Source organism: Zingiber officinale, chromosome 2A (assembly GCF_018446385.1).
Source record: "Zingiber officinale cultivar Zhangliang chromosome 2A, Zo_v1.1, whole genome shotgun sequence".
Lineage (NCBI taxonomy): Eukaryota > Viridiplantae > Streptophyta > Magnoliopsida > Zingiberales > Zingiberaceae > Zingiber > Zingiber officinale.
In genome coordinates, this window is record NC_055988.1 from 50,607,087 (window position 1) to 50,633,298 (window position 26,212).

Genomic DNA, 26,212 nt, shown 5'->3' on the forward strand with positions numbered 1-26,212 from the left:
ATCCAAGGGTGTTTCATGTTGTTCTGATCAACGTGAATAACAAGTTCATTCTTGGATTGCTGTGAGATGCCGTTTGTTTAAAACAAGAACAGCAACTCCAAGTTGCCTCACGTTTTTAGCTTGCTTGCAAATTGAATCAACGTGAGAAGTGTTTGACAACTAAGTCAACATGAGAAGTTTTAAACCAACTCATGTTTTTTTTTTTTTTGCTTGCTTGCAAATTATATCAACGTGAGAAACTTTGCTGATGTGTCACATGGAATTAAAAGGAGAATAAGTTTTAATCTTTCTTGTTGTGGAGATATTTTTTAAGGAAGATTTTAATTTTGGTTAAAAATTATCTTTGTTTATAAATCATCCATATGTTTAAAGAGAGATTTTAATTTATAAGTTTCCTTTTTACAAATCATCATGAAGGGATAAATTGTTAGAGAAATTTTATTTTAAAAATTTCCGGAAACAAATTAGGAAGATTTTAATTCTTGATTGAATTAAATTTCCTTTGCTTAGATTATTGTGGCCAGCCATGTTGATTAATAAAAGGGAAATTGATTTTATATCAATTAAATTTATTTTTCATGGCAAAGGAATTAAGGAAGTTTTTATTAAATTTTCCTTATTTGCCAAGACCAAGGATTATAAAAGAGGGGGTAGAGGAGGCTTCAAGGTGAAGGACTCTATTCTATTTTTCTCCCTCTTTTCCTTGGTGTTGTGGCTGGCCAACCTCTCTTCCTCTCTTCCTCTTGGTGGTGGCCGAACCTTCTCTATTGGCTTGGAGCTCTTGTGGTGGTCGGATACTACTTGGAGAAGAAGAAGAAGAAGGAGAGAAAGCTTGCATCCCTTGGAGCTTGGTTGGTGTTTTGTTCTTCGTCCTTTGGTGAAGCTTCTTTGTGTTGGCCGAACCTAGCTAGGAGGAGAAGAAGGTGCTTGGTGGTTTCTCATCTCGGAAAATCGTTGCCCACACAACGTCCGAGGTTAGAAGAGGAATACGGTAGAAGATCAAGAGGTCTTTCTAGAAGGTATAACTAGTAATTTTTCTTTCCGCATCATGCTAGTTATTTATGGAAATAATACCAAATACAAGAGGCTTACGATTCTAGTATTTCGAATATGTTTTTCGAAGTTGTGTTTTTTTTTGTTTTATTTTTCCTTGTGATTTGATTATTCTTTTCGGTTAACCTAAAGTTATTTTAGGAAATTAAATATTAGATTTCTATAAAAGGTTTTGTCTAGTCGGTGGTGGTTGCTCCCATATCCAAGAAGGTCATGTGCCTCGCCACGTCAGTACTAGGAACCAATTATGGAAATTAATATTTAATGGAATTAATAACTTAAGGTGATTTGGGTCGAACGTGTTAAGTTTCGCAGGAGATCCAAGTCAAAACCTAAAAGAACAAATAGATTAAGTTTTGGATCAAACGTGTTAAGTTCCGCAGGCGATCCAAAATTTAATTTAAAAGAACACATGGTAGCTAGGAAAAGGTTCAGATCTTTGTACAAAATTTTTGTACAGTGGAACCTCTAGGCTTTCCGAGTAGCAACCAACACCAAGAGGTTCAAGTCAAGTGACATGAACCAAACCTATCTCTGGCACTGTCGCTTAGGTCATATAAATGACAAGCGCTTATCCCAGCTCCATAAGGATGGTATGTTGGACTCATTTGATTTTGAATCATATGAGGTATGCGAGTCATGCCTACTAGGCAAGATGACCAAGACTCCCTTTAGTGGGCACAGCGAAAGAGCGACTGATTTGTTAGGACTCATACATAGTGATTTATATGGCCCTTTCAATGTCGCTGCTAGAGGCGGTTATAGGTACTTCATCACATTTACTGATGACTTCAGTAGATATGGTTATGTGTACTTGATGACACATAAGTCTGAATCCTTTGAAAAGTTCAAAGAATTCAAGAATGAAGTACAGAACCAGCTTGGCAAGAGTATTAAGATACTTCGATCCAATCGAGGTGGAGAATACCTTAGCCATGAGTTCCGTGACTACCTAGCTGAGTGTGAGATTCTATCCCAACTCACTCCTCCTGGAACACCACAGTGGAATGGTGTATCCGAAAGGAGGAATCGTACCCTATTAGATATGGTGCGATCTATGATGAGTCACACAGATCTTCCGACATACCTTTGGGGTTATGTTCTAGACACGAAAGCTTTTATACTCAACCGAGTTCCATCTAAGGTCGTGATAAAGGCACCATATAGGATATGGACTGGGAGAGATGCCCAGGTGTCTTTCATGAGGAATTGGGGTTGTGATGCTTACGTTAGACGTCAAGTCTCAGACAAGTAAGGACCCAAATCCGACAAGTGCTACTTTATTGGATATCCCAAGGAAACTAAGGGATATGACTTCTATATTCCCAGTCAGCACAAGGTAGTTGTGGCAAAGACTGGGGTCTTTCTAGAAAGAGACTTTGTTTCTAGAAAGACTAGTGGGAGCGCGTTCGATCTTGAAGAAGTTCAAGATGTGAACAATAGCACTGATGCCTCGATGTAAATTGAACTGGAAACACAAAGTGTTGTGGATGATGATGTTCCACAAAGAGTTGAGGAACAACAACCAGTTCAAGTAGACATACCTCTTCGTAGGTCTGATAGGGTACGTCGTCAGCCTGAGAGATACTCATTTCTCTTGTCTGACCATGATGACGTTATGCTCATAGAGGATGAGCCTACCACCTATTAGGAAGCTGTGATGAGACCAGATTCCGAGAAATGGCAAGAAGCCATGAGATCCAAGATGGAATCCATGTACACCAACCAAGTATGGACTTTGGTTGATCCACCTGAAGGGGTAAAACTCATTGGGTGCAAGTGGGTCTTTAAGAGAAAGACTGACATGGATGGACTTATCTATAAGGGTTGCTTGGTAGCTAAAGGTTTCAAGCAGATTCATGGTATTGACTATGATGAGACCTTTTCTCCAGTAGCGATGTTTAAGTCCATTCGGATCATGCTTGCTATTGCAGCCTACCAAGACTATGAGATATGGCAGATGGATGTCAAAACCGCGTTTCTGAATGGAAACCTACTCGAGGATGTGTACATGACACAACCTGCGGGTTTTGTAGATCCACAGCATACTAGCAGAGTATGCAAGCTGCATAGGTCCATTTATGGACTAAAGCAAGCTTCTCGGAGCTGGAATCTTCGATTCGATGATACAATCAAACAGTTTGGTTTCATCAAGAATGAAGATGAGCCTTGTGTCTACAAGAAGGTTGTAGGGGATATAGTTGTCTTCCTCATATTGTATGTGGATGACATACTACTCATTGGGAAGGACATCCCTATGCTTCAGTCTGTCAAGACCTAGCTAGGGAGTTGCTTCTCAATGAAGGACTTAGGTGAGGCATCCCGCATTTTAGGGATACAGAGCTATAGAGATAGATCTAAGAGGTTGCTTGGCCTAAGTCAGAGTACATACATTGACAATGTACTCCTTCGGTTTGCCATGCAGAACTCCAAAAAGGGATTTCTGCCGATGTCACATGGCGTGAGTCTTTCGAAGACTCAAGGTCCCTCTTCTAGAGAGGAGAGAGACCGCATGGATCAGATCCCTTATGCCTCAGCCATAGGATCGATCATGTACGTCATGCTATGTACTCGACTTGATGTCTCGTATGCTTTGAGCATGACGAGCAGATACCAGTCAGATCGAGGTGAAAGTCACTGGATAGCGGTCAAGAATATTCTTAAGTACTTAAGAAGGACAAAAGAATATTTCTTGATATATGGAGGCAATGATGAGCTAGCTGTAAAGGGTTACAGTGATGCTAGCTTCAGACCAACCAGGATGACTATAGATCGCAGTCGGGGTTCATGTTTTGCATTAATGGTGGAGCTATGAGCTGGAAGAGTTAAGCAGGACACAGTAGCTGATTCTACGACAAAGGCCGAGTATATTGCTGCATCAGAGGCAGCAAAGGAGGCAGTTTGGATTCGCAAGTTCATCACTGAACTTGGGGTGGTTCCAAGCATTGCTGACCCTATTGAGCTCTATTGTGACAACAATGGAGCTATAGCACAGGCGAAGGAACCTCGCTCACACCAGCGGACCAAACACATACTACGGCGCTTCCATCTCATTTAAGAGATCATCGAGAGAGGAGATGTGAAGATTTGCAGAGTACCTACAGAGGCTAACATCGCAGATCCCTTGACCAAGGCTTTAGCACAGAGAAAGCATGATGGTCACACTAGGTCATTGGGGCTTAAAGCCTACACTGATTGGCACTAGTGCAAGTGGGAGATTCTTAGCTAGAGCCCTAGAGCCAATCATTTGATGATTGTATTTTGGACTTGTTGTATCATATTCTATATAAATAAAGGCATTTGTTTTTTGGTTATTATACTTACTTGTATTGGTGCCAAATAAACTAAGTATAATAATGTCCTTGAGTAGAAGGTTCTTACCTATATCAATCGATTGGTTGAATCGATAGTGAGATGATATAGGGAACACTACTCTAAATCATTCCTAGTCAAGTATTAACATTCAGGGACAATGTTAATGCAATAAGACTAGCATGTAGGTCAACTCGATGACTTGATCTCACAAGTCATGGATATAGAGATATCAAGTTGACACATGGGTATGCATTAGAGAATGTATACTGAATGACCCACCATGAGAAAGTATCATGGATCGTTATATGAGTGTCATATACTTTCTCATGTGGCTATTAGTATGACTACAAGTCCTTAGACCTGAAGTCACCATGGTTCCCTACATAAGGAGTTATGTACTTTAGTTTCGTCAAACGTCACCCGTAACTTGGTGGACTATAAAGGCGATTACTGGGTATGTAACAAATTATGCGGAGGGATGTGAGTGATGTAGATGGGATCTATCCCTCCTATATGACGGGAGTGACATCGGTATTCTTGATAGAGTGAGACCACGAAGTGCATGGCCATGCCCAAATGAGTCAATATAGGATATTGAGCTCATTTTATTTAGTGTGTCTACTTGGAGTTCAAGATTTAGATTGATTAGAGGATGACACGGTCTATGCCTCATATTGATCAATCTAGATGTCTAGGATAGAAGGACACTTGTCATATTTTGTGAGGAGTCACAATTAGTAGTTACAAGGTGATATTGGATCTCAACATTCTTGTAACTTGGGTAGCAATGATGTATTGCTAGATGCCGCTCATTGCTTATGTTTCTAAAGGAGTTTAGGAACATTGCCAACGTTACAAGAACCTATTGGGTCACACACAAAGAACAAGTGGATGGAGATTAGGTTCATATGATGAACCAATTGGATTAGGTTCATATGATGCACCGAAGATTGGATTCGGATTAATTCAAATTAGACTTATTGAGTTAGACTCCATTAGATTCAATTGTTGAATGAGTCTAATTTAAATTTGATTCATTGAGTTAATTTATATTAATGAATTGAGATTCATTAAATTAAAATTAACTTGAACCAAATGTTGGTTTTAACTCAACAAAGGAAGAGAATTGGTCAATTTTGACTTGACCAAATGGAAGTTGAAACATCAAGTTTGACTTGATGTATTGCCACATCATGAAGGTTGACTCATCCTACATGGCATGACTAACCTTGCCACATCATCTCCACCTCATCATGGTGTACCACCTCATGGAGGTTACACACCATTCCATTTAATGTGGCCGGCCACATTAATGAGGGGAGTTACATGTGTGTGGCCGGCCACACTAATGTGGAGGAGGTTTCATTTTGTGAAATTCAAGTGGTGTTGAATGCATCTTCTTCCTTAGCTCTCTTCCTCCTCCTTCTCCTCTTCTTGGCCGAAAGTTTCAAGCAAGGTGAAGAGGAATGTGTTGAGTTCCAAGAGAAAAGGTGAAGTGAAGGTCACAAAGGAGGGTACCTAGAGGAGTATGTGAGATTCCTTTTTTTTTCTCTCCTTTCTCCCCTTTTAAATCCTAACCGAGAGCCCTAGAAAGTGCTAGCACACTTGTGGTGCTCTTCTTCTCCATCTTTGAGTGTTAGAGAACACTTCTTGTTCGTGTGGATATCACTAGATAGTTATCTACGTTGACAACTTCGAGATCCGGCGTACCGTTGGACGAGCGGGATTTGCAAGGGCACGCTTCAAAGGTATAAAATGTTTTTCCTTTATAGATCTACTGTAGATCATAGTTTGAAACTCGTACGCGTATTTTCAAAAGTTTTCTTTGCACGGATCCAATGGCTAGGGGGTTTCGGGGTTTCCGCGACGCGAAAAAGTGGTTTTCGCGGCCCGAAAAACCCAACACCTACATGCGCTCGGTCAGGCAAAGCCCGATCGAGCGTAAAGGTACTTAGCCTTATAGAAGCTCGTAGTACATTATCGATCGAGTGAGGGTCGAACGAGTGCTAGTATGTGTATATGCTCACAGTCGGATAAAGTATGACCGAGCATAAGGTGTAACACCCCACTCTCCTCACTACTAGTCTGCGAGGGTGGAGCGCTACTGAACTACTAACTTATCTTAACTAATGTTGCTCACATGTGAATATCTATACTTAAAACTCTCTAAACACTCAAAACATGCAATTAACTGGCAGTGGAAGACTAAATGACTCATCTATACATACTACTCAGACTTATGTTCATAACTAAATCTATACATCAAACTGAACATGCTAAACAAAATATATATAAATCTGATTATGCGTGCAACAATCATACCACTCAAATAATGAAACTAATGTTCATAACAAATAAAAGGAAGTGTTCTAAAACAGAAAATCTTCATTACAAAATCTTAATGAACTTTAAGCTAATTCCCAAGGCTTCTATAGTCCAGGCATCACACATCCATCCGCACCTCCTTGTCGCCTTCTTTTGCTATAGCTTTTCCTTTCCTTTATCTGCAGTAAGAGGAAAATGCAACTATAAGCAAAATTGCTTAGTAAGCGCTATCTAACTCACAAAACTCGAATATGCATGTGACTGTAAGAAATCTAGGAACTGAATGCTCAAAAGAAGATACTACTCATGCTCGTCTAACAACAAAAGAAACATAGCATACTGAAATACTAAACATGTAAGCAAATCTAAACAACATGTCAGCATACAAGAAAACTAAACTTGCTGAATTTTAAACTTATGTGAAGCTTATTTCTTTTGTTTAAAAACTTATACTTTAATCCTTCAAAATAATAATCAATCTCTTATTGGGCCCAGGTTTAGTACCAAAGAGCGTTGCCTAATAGAAACTGGGGTAGTGACCCACCAGTCCTACGAGGGTAAAGACCTCGGTCTTACCATGGCCAAGACCTCAGAGTTGATCACCTGGATTTGTTTAACGACAACCTCAGAAGTCGGGTACTAGCCTTTCAAAGTAAAATATCTTAATTACTTCTTCTTTAAATGCCTTGGCATTTTAACAAGCACCTTGTGTGCCAAAATCCCTAAAGTCTTGACTTTGGGATCTACTTAAGGCCTTGGCCTTTTTCTTTCTTTCCTTTATCTTTCTTATAAAACTCAAAATACTGATAGGGAACTCAAAATCAGGAACTAAAATGCTTAATGAAAAATCTGCACTGCAATGCATAGTAAAAATCTGCACTAATGTTTAACAAGAATCTACACTAAAGCTTAACAGAAATCTGCACTAATGTTTAACAAAATCTGCACTAAAGCTTAACAGAAATCTGCACTAAAGCTTAACAGAAATCTGCACTAATGCTAAAGCACGAGTTACTTAAAGAAACTGCACTAAAATTCTGCACTACAAGGAGATCTATACTGCACTAAAATTCTGCACTACATGGAGATCTAAACTGCATTAAAACTTCCAAATTGATTTCAATTATTTCAGTTTCCCCACTCATCTAGTATCAACAACTGCTTTCTAAACTTTCTGTTTCATCATCAACATGATCCATTTATAATTAGAAGAATATTTATTGACAATAGGTACAAGAAATCTAAAACTGAATTCAATAGCCTAAACGTATTGGAACCAATGCTATAAACTTAGGTTAGACAACCTGACATTCCTTTTACATTCTCGTTCACCCATTTAGGTCTGTAATGGTTTCATAGCAATCTCAGTATTACGAATACATCAACACTTCAGAGCAAGTCAAATTATCAAGAGCACGTTCACCCACACACACCCTTGAGATTTCATAACAAAACCACTAACATGCACCCAACAAAACTTTATAACCAATCCACTAACATGAACTCCAAAGCTGTGTAAAGCTACCAACACTAGAAATCAATAATACTTAAAGCTCCAAACATCTCAAGAACAAACTCCAAAACGGTTTCCAAAAGTTAATAAAACTCCTTTACAAACTCTATTCCATATGGACAACTAGAAGCAAAATACTGAAAACAATTTAACAAGTTCATCTAACTTCAAAAACATCATCAAGAAATAGTTATAACCTTGTAACTTATCCATAATTTGTTCACTGAATACCATAAACATTCACAAACAAAACCGAACATCACCTGGAATTCACACATCAAAACAGGAATACAGAAATACGTCCCTGCTTCAATGGAAACTTGAATCTATCCCTAGCTTATGAACCATCACAACAAGAACTAAGAACTTGCTTGCCCATTTCTATCCGAAAAACAAACCAATTGAAAACCAATCGAAGGAACTACTCTTACTGTAGGTGAGAGCACTTACCTTGCTTCTTGGACTCACAACCGAGAAAAAGGTAGCTAGGGCTTCTAGGGTTTCGGAGAAGCTCGAGTTCCTGACCTCTTCTTGTGCCTACGCGTCCACCTTGTCGAGAGGATCGTGAGGAGGCGAAAAGCTCTCGGATTGGACTCTTGATTTGCCGCCGGGAACAAGCCCTAATTCCAGCTTCGCTTCCGCCCAAGCAGCCGTCGCACACGAGGAAGGGGAGAAATTAATTAGGTTTCGGTCACGAGAAACAGAACATCACTTATCCCTCTCATAACTTCGAATTTCTGTTACCTACTTCCATATAAATAAATTTCCGCCCGATATTTGCTCAGTACCGCTTGCTTGGGCACTTGGTCATTTCACTTTGCTTAAGGCTTGGACCGGGTTGGAGGTTGCGGGTTCGAATATCGGCCAAAACTCTTTTATACCTAATTATTTTCTGTTATTAACTACTACTTAAATAAATTTCACTCTTTCTTTAATCAGAACGGCCCTGCTGGGTTCCTGGTCAGCCGAGACAACTTAAGGCTTTGCTTAACCGGAGGTCTCCAGTTCGAACCTCGGCTTAACCTCTTTATTTTTGCAACTTGTTTCTTTTGGTAAAAATACCAAACAAACTCCAAAAATTTCATAAAAATACTCTAAAAATTTCTAAAAATCTCTGAAATATTTCTATATATTTTTAATTACTATTAGGTCTTGTAATGAGGAATTTTGGGTTGTTACAATTCCCCATACCTTATAAAAAGTTCATCCTCGAACTTAGAATAACTCCGGATATCTCTGTCTCATACTGTCCTCACGCTCCCAAGTAGCTTCCTCGCGCTTATGATGCCAAATGGCCTTCACTAATGATACTTCTTTGTTCCTTAGTCTCTTAACTTTCTCTGTCCACTATCATCCATATCGCATCGTACCTATTAGTGGTCCTTGGAAGACCTGTTATAAAGTCCCTGGAGATCATAGTTGCATTAGTCACACCAAATGGCATGACTACAAATTCGTAGTGTCCGTGTCTAGTCCTGGAAACTGTTCTGGGTGTATCACTTCCTTTCATTTTCAACTGATGGTTCCCAGAACGCAAGTCTATTTTAGAGAACACTGTTGCCCCCTTTTAGCTGATCAAATAGATCATCTATTCTGGGAAGAGGGTACTTGTCCTTAACTGTTACCTGTTCAGCGCTCTAAAATCTATGTACATCCGCATAGATCCATCTTTCTTCTTAACATCTAATTATGTAGAGAGAGAAAATCTAAAATTGTCTCTATACTCTCTAGACATATTAAAAAAACATAAAAAGACAAACAAAAACTTTTATCTAGCTTAAGCATATATAAACAAATATTTCTAAGAATTTCTCTATACTACAAATAGTAAGGAAAAGCATACTAAATAAAAGAATTTTAAATACTTTCTTACTTGAAGACGGCAAGGCTGGTGCTGATGTGTGATGCTGGAGAATAGGAACTGCTCTGATACCAACTTGTAACACCCCACCCTCCACACTACTAGTCTGCGAGGGTGGAGCGCTACTGGACTACTAACTTATCTTAACTAATGTTGCTCACAAGTGAATATCTATACTTAAAACTCTCTAAACACTCAAAACATGCAATTAACTGGCAGCGGAAGACTAAATGACTCATCTATACAAACTACTCAGACTTATGTTCACAACTAAATCTATACATCAAATTGAACATGCTAAACAAAATATATATAAATCTGATCATGCGTGCAACAATCATACCACTCAAATAATGAAACTAATGTTCATAACAAATAAAAGGAATTGTTCTAAAACATAAAATCTTCATTACAAAATCTTAATGAACTTTAAGCTAATTCCCAAGGCTTCTATAGCCCAAGCATCACACATCCATCCGCACCTCCTTGTCGCCTTCCTTTGCTATAGCTTTTCCTTTCCTTTATCTGCAGTAAGAGAAAAATGCAACTATAAACAAAATTGCTTAGTAAGCGCTTTCTAACTCACAAAACTCGAATATGCATGTGACTGGAAGAAATCTAGGAACTGAATGCTCAAAAGAAGATACTACTCATGCTCGTCTAACAGCAAAAGAAACAAAGCATACTGAAATACTAAACATGTAAGTAAATTTAAACAACATGTCAGCATACAAGAAAACTAAACTTGCAGAATTTTAAACTTATGTGAAGCTTATTTATTTTGTTTAAAAACTTATACTTTAATACTTCAAAATAATAATCAATCTCTTCTTGGGCCCAGGCTTAGTACCAAAGCGTGCTGCCTAATAGAAACTGGGGTAGCGACCCACCAGTCCTACGAGGGTAAAGACCTCGGTCTTACCAGGGCCAAGACCTCGGAATTAGCCACCTGGATTTGTTTAACGACAACCTCGGAAGTCGGGTACTAGCCTTTCAAAGTAAAATATCTTAATTAATTCTTCTTTAAATGCCTTGGCATTTTAACAAGCACATTGTGTGCCAAAATCCCTAAAGTCTTGACTTTGGATCTACTTAAGGCCTTGGCCTTTTTCTTTCTTTCCTTTATCTTTCTTATAAAACTCAAAATACTAATAGGGAACTCAAAATCTGGAACTGAAATGCTTAATGAAAAATCTGCACTGCAATGCATATTAAAAATCAACAACGCATATTAAAAATCTGCACTAATGCTTAACAGGAATCTGCACTAATGCTTAACAGAAATCTGCACTAAAGCTTAACAGAAATCTGCACTAAAGCTTAACAGAAATCTACACTAATGCTAAAGCACGAGTTACTTAAAGAAACAACACTAAAATTCTGCACTACAAGGAGATCTATACTGCACTAAAATTCTGCACTACAAGGATATCTAAACTACATTAAAACTTCCAAATTGATTTCAATTATTTCAGTTTCCCCACTCATCTAGTATCAACAACTGCTTTCTAAACTTTCTGTTTCATCATCAACATAATCCATTTATAATTAGAAGAATATTTATTGACAATAGGTACAAGAAATCTAAAATTGAATTCAATAGCTTAAACGTATTGGAACCAATGCTATAACCTTAGGTTAGACAACCTGACATTCCTTTTACATTCTCGTTCACCCATTCAGGTCTGTAATGGTTTCATAGCAATCTCAGTATTAAGAATACATCAACACTTCAGAGCAAGTCAAATTATCAAGAGCACATTCACCCACACACACCCTTGATATTTCATAACAAAACCACTAACATGCACCCAACAAAACTTTATAACCAATCCACTAACATTAACCCCAAAGCTGTGTAAACCTACCAACGCTAGAAATGAATAGTACTTAAAGCTCCTAACATCTCAAGAACAAACTCCAAAACGGTTTCCAAAAGTTAATAAAACTCCTTTACAAACTCTATTCCATATAGACAACTGGAAGCAAAATACTGAAAACAATTTAACAAGTTCATCTAACTTCAAAAACATCATCAAGAAATAGTTATAACCTTGTAACTTATCCATAATTTGTTCACCGAATACCATAAACATTCACAAACAAAACCGAACATCACCTGGAATTCACACATCAAAACAGAAATACAGAAATACGTCCCTGCTTCAATGGAAACTTGAATCTATCCCTAGCTTATGAACCATCACAACAAGAACTAAGAACTTGCTTGCCCATTTCTATCCGGAAAACAAACCAATTGAAAACCAATCGAAGGAACTACTCTTACTGCAGGTGAGAGCACTTACCTTGCTGCTTGGACTCACTACCGAGAAAAAGGATGCTAGGGCTTCTAGGGTTTTGGGGAAGCTCGAGTTCCTGACCTCTTCTTGTGCCTACGTGTCCACCTTGCCGAGAGGATCGTGAGGAGGCGAAAAGCTCTCGGATTGGTCTCTTGATTGGCCGTCGGAAACAAGCCCTAATTCCGGCTTCGCTTCCGCCCGAGCAGCCATCGCACACGAGGAAGGGGAGAAATTAATTAGGTTTCGGTCACGAGAAACCAAACATCACTTATCCCTCTCATAACTTCGAATTTCTGTTACCTACTTCCATATAAATAAATTTCCTCCCGATATTTGCTCAGCACCGCCTGCTTGGGCGCTTGGTCATTGCGCTTTGCTCAAGGCTTGGACCGGGTCGGAGGTTGCAGGTTCGAATCTCGGCCAAAACTCTTTTATACTTAATTATTTTCTGTTATTAACTACTACTTAAATAAATTTCACTCTTTCTTTAATCAGAATGGCCCTGCTGGGTTCCTGGTCAGCCGAGACAACTTAAGGCTTTGCTTAACCGGAGGTCTCCAGTTTGAACCTCGGCTTAACCTCTTTATTTTTGCAACTTGTTTCTTTTGGTAAAAATACCTAACGAACTCCAAAAATTACATAAAATACTCTAAAAATTTATAAAAATCTCTAGAATATTTCTAAAGCATTTCTAAATATTTTTAATTACTATTAGGTCTCGTAATGAGGAATTTTGTGTTGTTACATAAGGGTACTTAGCCTTATCTACGATTTTTAGTACGATCCTGGTCGAGTGAGGGCCAAGTGAGCACCCATATGCTTACACGCCCTTGGTCAAGTAATGCCCGACCGAGCGTAAAGGCATTTAGCCTTATAGAAGCTCTTAGTATATTATCAACCGTTTGAAAGCCAAGCAAGCACCAGTGTGTGTATATGTGCTTGGCTGGGTAAAACCCGACTGAATGTAAGGGCATTCATCCTTATAAATCTTATAAACATTCTCAGCTGGAACATGCTTAACAAAAGGTATTCTTAAGGTATTCTCAATGTATATATGACCGATTTGAATGATCGATCGAGAAATGCTTAACAGAAATATATAAGTATGATAGCCTAGTATATTTAGCGGGAAATGTCTTGTAGAAGCTTCTTCAATTATAATGACGTATTCATATGCATATCTCATCATAAATATGAGTCACAAATGACAAAAGAGGTACATCTGGGGTACAAAAAAGATTCCTTAAAAGATTATTGCACGAAGCTTAGGAGATAACTTTATCTCCTAATAAACTCTAACAAACCGAGGACCACTTCATGACTACGAAGGTTACATGAGGTAGTATAAAAAGGGAGATCTGTTGGTGCGGGAAGCATCCGATGATCGAACCTATGTATTGATTATGTTAAAGGGTTCGAAGTTAAGGTGTTTTGTTTTCTAATATGTTGAATGAGATTTGCAGGAAAGTCCTAAGGTTACTTACGCAGAAGTCCTAGCTGCGGTTAAGCAAGTGGAAAACCCTAGGGGGTGGTAACCCTAGGTCCTAGGGGGTGGTAACCCTTGGCGGAAAGTCTTAGCGGGTCGGATATTCGGGCAAAATCCTAGGGGCAGGTAACCCTAGGTTGAAATCTTGGTGTCGCGAACCGGGTAGAAGTCTAGACGGGTCATGGACCGGACGTCTAGCATGAAGATTGAAAGCAACAGAAGCTGAGCAAAAGTCCAGTCAGTCTGGAGGACCGAACTGGCAAAAGGTAAACTATCCTGAGTGGAGTAGGTGAGGATGCGTTCCCGGAAGAGGGAACAGTAGGCGTCGGTTCTGTAACGCCCGCCCATTCTCGTGACTCAGAAGGGGCGGTGTTACGATTCCCTACATCCGTACATGCATATGAAATCATGGCAGCGGAAGAAAAAATATTTTTATAATATATTTGTTATCATATGCATCTAAACAATCATGACATGTGAGCATACTAGCATTCGTGCAGATGAAATTTCTTTACTATCTATTACTTGAAACATGATACATGCTTGTTTTTAATTAGAGCATAAAGCTTACTAAATAAGAGGGAACTAAACCCATATATATATTGTTTCCTAGAGTTCATGATAACTATGGAAACAAGAGATGGTATAAGTGTGTGCCACCTCATGGAGGTTACATATGATGTGGCATAAAGTCAAGTCAAACTTGACTCTTCCTCTTCCTCACAAGTCAAGTCAAACTTGACTTAATCTCTCTCATGGTTGATCTAATCCAACCATTTAATTCAAGCCAATTTAATATAATGAATCTAATTCATTTAATTAAATTGATTCAATGAGTCATAATCTAAATTAGACTCATTGAACAAATGAATCAACTTGAGTCAAACTCAAGTTAGCCCAATTAGGATTACTCTTAATCCAATTTGATTCATCAAATGAATCTACTCCTCTTGGTTCATCATATGAACCTAATCTCCATCTAATTGTCCTTAGTGTGTGACCCTATAGGTTCTTGTAACGTTGGCAATGCCCCTAAACCCATTTAGGAACATAAGTAATAAGCGGTATCTAGCAACACATCATTGCTACCCAATGTTACAAGAATGTTGAGATCCAACATCACCTTGTGACTACTAATTGTGACTCCTAACAATATATGACAAGTGTCCTTCTATCCTAGACATCTAGATTGGTCAATGTGAGGCATAGAACGTGTCATCCTCTGACCAATCTAAATCTTGAACTCCAAGTAGACTCACTAAATCAAATGAGCTCAATATCCTATATTGACTCATTTGGGCATGGTCATGCACTTCGTGGTCTCACTCTATCAAGAATACCGATGTCTCTCTCGTCATATAGGAGGGATAGATCTCATCTACATCACTCACATCCCTCTGGATAATTTGTTACATACCCAGTAATCGCCTTTATAGTCCACCCAGTTACGGGTGACGTTTGACGAAACCAAAGTACAAAACTCCTTATGTAGGGATCTATGGTGACTTCAGGTCTAAGGACTAGTAGTCATATTAATATCCACATGAGAAAGTATATGACACTCATATAACGATCCATGATACTTTCTCATGGCGGGTCATTCAATATACATTCTCTAATGTATACCCATGTGTCAACTTGATATCTCTATATCCATGACTTGTGAGATCAAGTCATCGAGTTGACCTACATGCTAATCTTATTGCATTAACATTGTCCCTGAATATTAATACTCGACTAGGAATGATTAAAAGTAGTGTTCCCTATATCATCTCACTATCGGTTCAACTAACCGATTGATATAGGTGAGAACTGTCTACTCAAGGACATTATTATACTTAGTTTATTTGACACCAATACAAGTAAGTATAATAACCAAAATCCAAATGTCTTTATTTATATAGAATATGATACAATAAGTCCAAAATACAATCATTAAATGATTGGCTCTAGGGCTCTAGCTAACAATCTCCCACTAGCACTAGTGCCAATCAGTGTAGGCTCTAAGCCCAAATGACCTAGTGTGACCATCATGCTTCCTCTGTGCCAAAGCCTTGGTCAAGGGATCTGCGATGTTAGCCTCTGTAGGTACTCTGCAAATCTTCACATCTCCTCTCTCGATGATCTCTCGAATGAGATGGAAGCGCCGTAGTATGTGTTTGGTCCGCTGGTGTGAGCCAGGTTCCTTCGCCTGTGCTATAGATCCATTGTTGTCACAATAGAGCTCAATAGGGTCAGTAATGCTAGGAACCACCCCAAGTTCAGTGATGAACTTGCGAATCCAAACCACCTCCTTTGCTACCTCTAATGCAGCAATATACTCGGCCTCTGTCGTAGAATCAGCTACTGTGTCCTGCTTCGAACTCTTCCAACTCACAGCACCACCATTAATGCAAAATACGAACCCCGACTGTGATCTATAGTCATCCTGGTCGGTCTGGAAGCTAGCATCACTATAACCCTTAACAGCTAGCTCATCACTGCCTCCATATATCAAGAAATATTCTTTAGTCCTTCTTTAGTACTTAAGAATATTCTTGTCCGCTATCCAGTGACTTTCACCTGAAGCTGACTGGTATCTGCTCGTCATGCTCAAAGCATACGAGACATCAGGTCGAGTACATAGCATGGCGTACATGATCGATCCTATGGCTGAGGCATAAGGGATCTGATCCATGCGGTCTCTCTCCTCTCTAGAAGAGGGACCTTGAGTCTTCGAAAGACTCACGCCATGTGATATCGGCAGAAATCCCTTCTTGGAGTTCTGCATGGCAAACCGTAGGAGTACCTTGTCAATGTATGTACTCTGACTTAGGCCAAGCAATCTCTTAGATCTATCTCTATAGATCTGTATCCCTAGAATGCAGGATGCCTGACCTAAGTCCTTCATTGAGAAGTAACTCCCTAGCCAGATCTTGACAGACTGAAGCATAGGGATGTCCTTTCCAATGAGCAGTATGTCATCCATATACAATATGAGGAAGACAACTGTGTTCTCTACAACCTTCTTGTAGACACAAGGTTCATCTTCGTTCTTAATGAAACCAAACTGTTTGATTGCATCATCGAATCGAAGATTCCAACTTCGAGAAGCTTGCTTTAGTCCATAAATGGACCTATGCAGCTTGCATACTCTGCTAGTATGCTGTGGATCTACAAAACTCTCAGGTTGTGTCATGTACACATCCTCGAGTAGGTTTCCATTCAGAAATGTGGTTTTGACATCCATCTGCCATATCTCATAGTCATAGTAGGCTGCAATAGCAAGCATGATCCGAATGGACTTAAACATCGCTACTGGAGAAAAGGTTTCATCATAGTCAATACCATGAATCTGCTTGAAACCATTAGCTACCAAGCGACCCTTATAGATAAGTCCATCCATGTCAGTCTTTCTCTTAAAGACCCACTTACACCCAATGGGTTTTACCCCTTCAGGTGGATCAACCAAAGTCCATACTTGGTTGGTGTATATGGATTCCATCTCGGATCTCATGGCTTCTAGCCATTTCTCGAAATCTGGTCTCATCACAGCTTCCTGATAGGTGGTAGGCTCATCCTCTATGAGCACAATGTCATCATTGTCAGACAAGAGAAATGAGTATCTCTCAGGCTGACGACGTACCCTATCAGACCTGCGAAGAGGTATGTCTACTTGAACTGATTGTTGTTCCTCAACTCCTTGTGGAACATTATTCACAACACTTTGTGGTTCCAGTTCAATTTCCATCAAGGCATCAGTGCTATTGTTCGCATCTTGAAATTCTTCAAGATCGAACGCGCTCCCACTAGTCTTTCTAGAAACAAAGTCCCTTTCTAGAAAGACCCCAGTCTTTACCACAACTACCTTGTGCTGACTGGGAATGTAGAAGTAATATCCCTTAGTTTCCTTGGGATATCCAATAAAGTAGCACTTGTCGGATTTGGGTCCTAACTTGTCTGAGACTTGACGTCGAACGTAAGCCTCACAACCCCAAATCCTCATGAAAGACACCTTGGGCATCTCTCCCAGTCCATATCCTATATGGTGTCTTTATCACGGCCTTGGATGGAACTCGGTTGAGTATAAAAGCTGCCGTGTCTAGAGCATAGCCCCAAAGGTATGTCGGAAGATCTGTGTGACTCATCATAGATCGCACCATATCTAATAGGGTACGATTCCTCCTTTCGGATACACCATTCTACTGTGGTGTTCCAGGAGGAGTGAGTTGGGATAGAATCCCACACTGAGCTAGGTAGTCGCGAAACTCATGGCTAAGGTATTCTCCACCTCGATCGGATCGAAGTATCTTAATACTCTTGCCAAGTTGGTTCTGTACTTCATTCTTGAATTCTTTGAACTTTTCAAAGGATTCAGACTTTTGTGTCATCAAGTACACATAACCATATCTACTGAAATCATCAGTAAATGTGATGAAGTACCTATAACCGCCTCTAGCAGCAACATTGAAAGGGCCACATACATCACTATGTATGAGTCCTAACAAATCAGTTGCTCTCTCGCTGTGCCCACTAAAGGGAGTCTTGGTCATCTTGCCTCGTAGGCATGACTCGCATACCTCATATGATTCAAAATCAAATGAGTCCAGCATACCATCCTTATGGAGCTGGGATAAGCGCTTGTCATTTATATGACCTAAGCGACAGTACCAGAGGTAGGTTTGGTTCATGTCATTTGACTTGAACCTCTTGGTATTTATGTTATAGATAGGGCTCTCAAGGTCTAGAATATAGAGTCCATTTATCAGAGGTGCACTACAATAGAACATATCGTTTAAATAGACGGAACAACATTTGTTCTTTATAGTAAACGAGAAACCTTTCTTGTCCAAACAAGAAACTGATATAATGTTCTTAGTTAATGCAGGCACATAACAACAATCAACTAACTCTAGTACAAGCCCAGAGGGCAGAGATAGAAAGTAAGTCCCTACAGCAACAGCAGCAACGCGTGCTCCATTGCCTACTCGTAGGTCCACCTCGCCCTTTGTCAATGTCCTGCTATTTCTCAGCGCCTGCACATCAGTACAAATGTGAGAAGCACATCCAGTATCTAATACCCATGATGTAGAAATAGATAGATTGACTTCTATAACATATATACCTGAAGTGGAAGTCTCACTTCGCTTCTTCTTAAGATCCTCCAAGTATACCTTGCAGTTCCTCTTCCGGTGCCCGGTCTGATCGCAGTGGAAGAAGGTAGCATCCTTGGCGACCCCTCCTTTAGGCTTCAGTGCCTTGCCTTTGTCCTTGGCTTGGGACTTTCCCTTGCCTTTGGGCTTGCCCTTGCCCTTATGTTTCTGAACCATCAGAACAGTGTTGGGCTTAGCCTTCTTAAGGTTTAGCTCAGCAGTTCTCAACATGCTAAGCAGCTCGGGCAGTGGCTTGTCAATCTTGTTCATATTATAGTTTAGAACAAACTGACTATAGCTATCTGGCAAGGATTGCAAGATCAGATCAGTGGCCAGCTCTTGGCCAAGTGGGAACCCCAACCTTTGTAGGTTCTCTACGTACCCAATCATTTTGAGTACATATGGGCCTACAGGAGCCCCGTCTGACATCTTGCACTGAAATAGTGCCCTTGAGATCTCAAATCTCTCATGCCTCGCTTGACCTTGATACAGTTGACGAAGATGTTCAACCATATCGTAAGCGCCCATTAACTCATGTTGCTTCTGAAGCTCAGAGTTCATGGTCTCAAGCATTAGACATGACACATCTAATGCGTCATCTTGATGCTTCTTGTAAGCATCTTTGTCAGCTCGCGGGGCATTGGCAAGAGGAGCCTCCGGAATGGGCTGCTCCAGAACATACAGTTTACGTTCCTGAATGAGAACTATTCTCAGGTTCCTGTACCAGTCTAGGAAGTTTGCTCCGTTGAGCTTGTCTTTCTCAAGAACAGATTGCAGAGAGAAGGTGTTCGTATTCGACGTCATGGTAATCTACAACAGAAATAAAAGCATAAATAAATATCATATTCTTAATCATTTAATTAGGCCTTTAACTAAATGATGCTCCCACTGAATTCTATAATTCATGTGGGACAAGATCCACATCATACTAACCCTTGAGTTAGCTTTGGCTAATACGCCCAAGACTTAGTATGATCGGTAGGTAACGATTACCAATTACATCTCTATGCAACTCTTGTTTATAGGATAAAATCCGCATTTATATTAAAACTCGAGTTAGCTTTGGCTAATACGCCCGAGAATTAATATAAACGCGATTTTGTCCTACCTTTCCAACCATTGGAAGAATGCCTATAGTTGTACTCGATCCAACCGAGTAAATTAGGAATACTCAATCTAATTAAGTTTGTATTCACCCATGCGTTGATAGGCAGGACCAAGATTGTCCCTCCGTACCCTACCAAGATAGTATGTGTTGCTCTGCTTTGGCAGATTCAACAACAACATGCGATCGAGGTAGTGGTAGGTATCACGGCATGGTAGGCATTAGAGTTGACGTAATTTAGATCTAATCTAAACGTCGATGTGTATCAAATATACAATAGATCTAATCTATTCGATAGAGTGCATCTTGTACACGATGTAGATCTAATCTAATCGTAAGGGTGCATCTTATGCACGATTTAGATCTAATCTAATCGTAAGGCACTAATTAATTACTAAATTATGCATCACATACACAAAATCAATTAATTAAATAATTTTTGTGATTTAGTCATGGCCTTACTACGATCTTCTCAAGCCAATGAGAAGATCAGATGGTCAACCTAGGGTCAACAGCTTCTTAAGCGCTTTCCTTTTGACCACCTTGTGTTGCTCGCGCCCTCCTCGTAACTCCGTCTCGAGTGGACCTTCCACCGCTCCAATTTTGTACATTACAATTTTGAAACTCGAGTTACATTCGAGTCTAAATCTAATTTACAACAAGAATATATAAAAGAGAGGCACGACGCGCAGGTCGCGAATGATATACAGCACACGCAAGCACAAATGACGGCGTGCAGGCCGTATTATAAATTACAACACAAATTTCCAATCCAATTGGGTCTATTGGGCCATGACTATCACAAAATCAATATATAATTCTAAATTATATATTTTTCATAATTTTTCTGTAATTTTTTCATAATTTTACAATTTTATGGGTAAATTTTTTCCGGCGGTCCCGATTAGCGATTTCGGGCGCAATCGCGGAGCAAATCCCCTTGCGGGGTTAGGGGAAGTACCCCTACCCGCGATCTAACCATCGCGAGTTGCTCCTAAGCGATCCAATAGCGCCTAAGCCCGCTGTCCTAAAATGTTTTGGGGTCGAAACTTCACCTTTTCGTGAAAAACTTCTCGGTAGTCAAAGCCTACAAGTGTCTAAACACTTGTGCTTCGTTACTACGAGAAAATAACCCATTAAAACTATAAAAACATCAATTTACAGAAAGTTTACAGATTTATATTTTTCATAAAAATATGAAACGAAACTCGTACTCGCTTTGCACGTGGCTCTGATACCACTGTTGGGTTTTTCGGGCCGCGAAAACCCCGAATCACCCATGCCACCGGATCCGTGCAAAGGAAAAATTCTAAAAATTTCGAGTACGAGTTAGAAAACTTTGATTTACACTAAATCTACAAAGGCTAAGATGTATATACCCTTGATGCGTGCCCTACGCGAATCCCGCTCGTCCAAAATGCCGGATCTCTAGACCGTCAAGCGTACGATCCTCTAGAAGTATCCACACGGAAAACTTAGGTGGAGAAGACCTAAACAAAGGTGTGATAGCACCTTGATAGGCCACGGCAAGAAGAGGAGAGGGAGAGAGCAAGAAGAACTCAAGGAAGAAGAAGGAGTGAATGTGAATTACTCACCAAATGAAAAACTCCTCTTCATCCCATCAAGTGGCCGGCCACTATCATATGTGTAACTTCCCTTTTTGATGGCCACTTAATGCATTAATGAGGGGATTTACACAAATGATAGTGGTCGGCCACTTGATGGGATGAAGAGGAGTTTTTCATTTGGTGAGTAATTCACATTCACTCCTTCTTCTTCCTTGAGTTCTTCTTGCTCTCTCCCTCTCCTCTTCTTACCGTGGCCTATCAAGGTATTAGCACACCTTTGTTTAGGTCTTCTCCACCTAAGTTGTCCGTGTGGATACTTCTAGAGGATCGTACGCTTGACGGTCTAGAGATCCGGCATTTTGGACGAGCGGGATTCGCGTAGGGCGTGCATCAAGGGTATATACATCTTAGCCTTTATAGATTTAGTGTAAATCGAAGTTTTCTAACTCGTACTCGAAATTTTTTGAATTTTCCCTTTGCACGGATCCGGTGGCATGGGTGATTCGGGGTTTTCGCGACGCGAAAAGCGGTTTTCGCGGCCCGAAAAATCCAACAATTTTTACGTAATTTTTGGAGGTCATTTATTATGTTTACAAAAAAAAAAAAGAAGTTTTGACCAAAAAATCGTTGAAGGTGAGACTCGAACCCAAGACCTCTGGCCGAACCCGACCTAACTGGACACAGCCAACCAACTGGGCTGCGCACGCTTTGTTAACCAAGTATGAGGAGAAATAGGTTTAAGGTATAGTATAATGGAAACCCTAGTTTAAGAAGATCAAATTTTTCCCGAATCCGGAAAATCTCATTTCTTCTCCTCCTCGCGTGCGCCGTTTCTTCTCGGGCGAAACCGAAGAAACCCTAGTTTCTTCTCCGGCGGTCGGTGGAGGATTGTCTCCGAGAATCCTTCACATTCGCATGATCTTCTCGACGTGAAGAACACGTAGACGCGAAGAAGGCGCTGCGATTTCGAGTCTCGCCGGAACCCTAGAAACCTCTTCTCTTCTCGGTTGTAAGTCCAAGCAAATCCCAGTAAGTACTACTCACCTGTGGTAGGAGTTGCTCTGAATCTTTGGATTTCGTTTCCTTGTTTTCGGATTGTAGTTCTCCTTGTGTTTGAATCTGCCGTGAGTTTCCATGCTTAGATGAACCTTGGATAAGTGTAGATATTGTTTATACTATCTTGGTTTTGATGATTCCATCCGAATCTGCCACTTTGAACCTTGGTTGAGATTTCTACAGAATTGGGGTTATACCGTGTGGATTGTAGCATTTTCTGTTTATGCTATTTAGTTCCTTATACCATGCATATTAGAGCATTTCTTGCCATAGTTTTCTGTTAAACTTGAAAGGAACAGCTCTATATTTAGTATGTCTGGTTAGACTTTTTCTTGTGCTGTATAGTGGCACGAACAGCCCTCCTTGAGCTTACTGTTTGGACCTTTCTGTGCTAATTCAATAAGGTCGATCAGCCCTAGTTTCCAGCATTTCAGTTCTGAGTTCATTGCTTCCTGGATTAACATGAACAGCCTTGTTATAACAATTCAGAGATAGCTTATTATGCTACCTTATCTAGCATTCTAGTGTTTGGTTTCTTTGCATTTCAGTTGCTTAGTTTCCTTTGCATTTCAACATGTGATTCAGTTTCGGAATTTCACAGCTTTGTTTTAAGCAGAAAAGTTTCTTAATAAGCATGAGTAGTTTCTTATCCAAGGACATCCCTTTATTTAGTTAGAATCGGTTTAACATTTTCCTTGCTACTCAAAAAGGCAAGAACAACCCTTTAATTAGTTAGAATGGTTTAGCATTTTCCTTCCTACTCAAAAAGGCAAGAACAACCCTTTAATTAGTTAGAATGGTTTTGCATTTTCCTTGCAACTCAAAGGGCAAAAATAACCCTTATTTAGTTAGAAGGGCAGCCTTTATTTAAAGTAGGCAGTATTAGAATAGCATGAGCAGTATTAGTTTTTAATTCTGTTTCATTCGCAGATTTTTAATGATTCACGTGTGCAGATTTTTGTTATTCACATGTGCAGATTTTTTTTTTAGTATTCATATGAACAGATTTTAGCATATAGTAGCATGCTGATTTTTGTTTCCCTTTGCTTTAAGATGTGCATGAACAGATTATAACATATAGTAGTATGCTGATTTTCTTTTCCCTTTGCTTTAAGATATGCATGAACAGATTTTAGCATATACATGTATGCACATAGCATTTAGTTTGGACTTTCCTTGCTATAATGAGCAGTTATAAGTAAGAACAAGACCAAGGTCTAGTTAAAAAGAGATAACAAGTAAATTAAAGTAAGAGGCTAGTACCCGACTTCCGAGGTTGTCGTTAAACAAATCCAGGTGACCGTTTCCGAGGTCTCGGCCCTGGTAAGACCGAGGTCTTTACCCTGTGGGACTACAGCAGTCTCTATTAGGGAGCGCGCATAAGATGGTACTAAGCCTGGGCCCAAAGAAAAAGAAGAAGAAAGAAAAGTAAAAGTAAAAGAAATTAAAAGATTAATTTCAAGTATAAAGCAATAAGTAAATGAAACAAGTATCACCTATGTTTAGAATCAACAGAAGTTTAGTTTCTTTATTTCTAAGCATACAACATTTGTTTCATTACTTTCATATCAGTTTAGTGAGCATGTTTAGTATTATTTCCAGTATTCAGCTTTATTCTTGTATATCATGCTGGGGAAGGCAAAAATCCACTGCTAGGGGTGGAAAGTCCTAGTGAGTAACAGCACGGCCCAAGGGTCGTCGGTCGACGACATGAGAGGTCGCCAAATGGGCCGACGAGATTAGGGCCGCTAGTTGGGCCGCCATAAGGGCCGCCCAAGAGGCCAAAAGAGTCGGGTCGTTACAATAAAAATGCACCTTTTTATTGTAACGACCCGACCCTCTTGGCCCATTTGGCGACCTCTCATGTCGTCGACCGTCGGCCCTTATGTCGTCGGCCCATTTGGCGACCTCTAATGTCGTTGACCGATACTCACTAGGACTTTCCACCCCTGGTCAGTGGATTTTTGCCTCCCCCAGGATTCGAACTCTAAACCTCCAGGCTTAAGTATTAGAGTTTATGAATCCTGGTAACCAAGTGAAATGATCTCACTTGGTTACCAGGATTCATAAACTCTAATACTTAATCCTGGAGGTTTAGAGTTCAAATCCTGGGGCAGGCAAAAATCCACTGACCAGGGGTGGAAAGTTCTAGTGAGTAATGGCACGGCCAAGGGTCGTCGGTCGACGACATTAGAGGTCGCCAAATGGGCCGACGACATAAGGACCGACGGTCGACAACATGAGAGGTCGCCAAATGGGTCAAGAGGGTCGGGTCGTTACAACTTTCTCAAGTCCTTTTTATCCCTTCTTGGCCGAAACCCTAAGAGCATGGTTCTAGGTTTTTTTTATCAACTTTAAAACATGAAAACCTTAACTAACATCATATAGTGGATCACATACCATAAGGAATCATAAGCAAGCATAGTTTAGGTTTTAAAACTTTCTCAAGTCCTTTTTATCCCTTCTTGGCCAAAACCCTAAGAGCATGGTTCTAGGTTTTTTTAGCAACTTTAAAACATGAAAACCTTAACTAACATCATATAGTGGATCACATACCATAAGGAATCATAAGCAAGCATAGTTTAGGTTTTAAAACTTTCTCAAGTCCTTTTTATTCCTTCTTGGCCGAAACCCTAAGAGCATGGTTCTAGGTTTTTAGCAATCTTTAAAACATGAAAACCTCGAAAGCTACTTGTACTACAGGTGAGGGAGATACTTACTTCCTCTCGCTTGGTCTATCACAAAAGAATACCCTTGTGGAGAGAAAACAAGGAAGATCCTCCGCTTCTAGGACTCCCCCTTGTATATTTTGTTTGTATGAAGACTTAGTCCTTGAGGACTCCTCCTTGTGAAGTCTTTGTTGGGTTTTTCGGGCCGCGAAAATCACTTTTTCGCATCGCGAAAACCCCGAAACCCCACCACCGGATCCATGCGAAGAATAAACTTTCGAAAAATTACGAGTACGAGTTTACAAACTCTAGATCTACATTAGAGTATGAGTTTTACCCTTGATGTGTGCCATTCGTGAATCCCGCTCGTTCAAAGGTGTCGGATCTCAAGATTGTCAAAGTAGACAACCCTCTAGAAGTATCCACACGAACAAATCGATGGAGGGAGAACCTTAGAGTGTGCTAGCACTCCGAGAAGGTCTTGGCAATGGAGAGGAGAGGGAGAGCAAGAATGAGAGCAAGGAAGAAGAAGGAATGAAATTGCCTTGAATGAAAATTCAATCTCATTCAATCACTAAAGTGGCCGGCCACAATGGGATTGTAACTCCCCATTCCCATTTAATGTGGCTATTAAAGAGATTTGTAACCTCCATGAGGTGGCACACACATGTGCTAAACATGATTATGTGGCACATCATCATTGGCCACTTAATGCCAAGTCACAAATGATGTGGCATAAAGTCAAGTCAAACTTAACTCTTCCTCTTCCTCTCAAGTCAAGTCAAACTTGACATAATCTCTCTCATGGTTGATCTAATCCAACCATTTA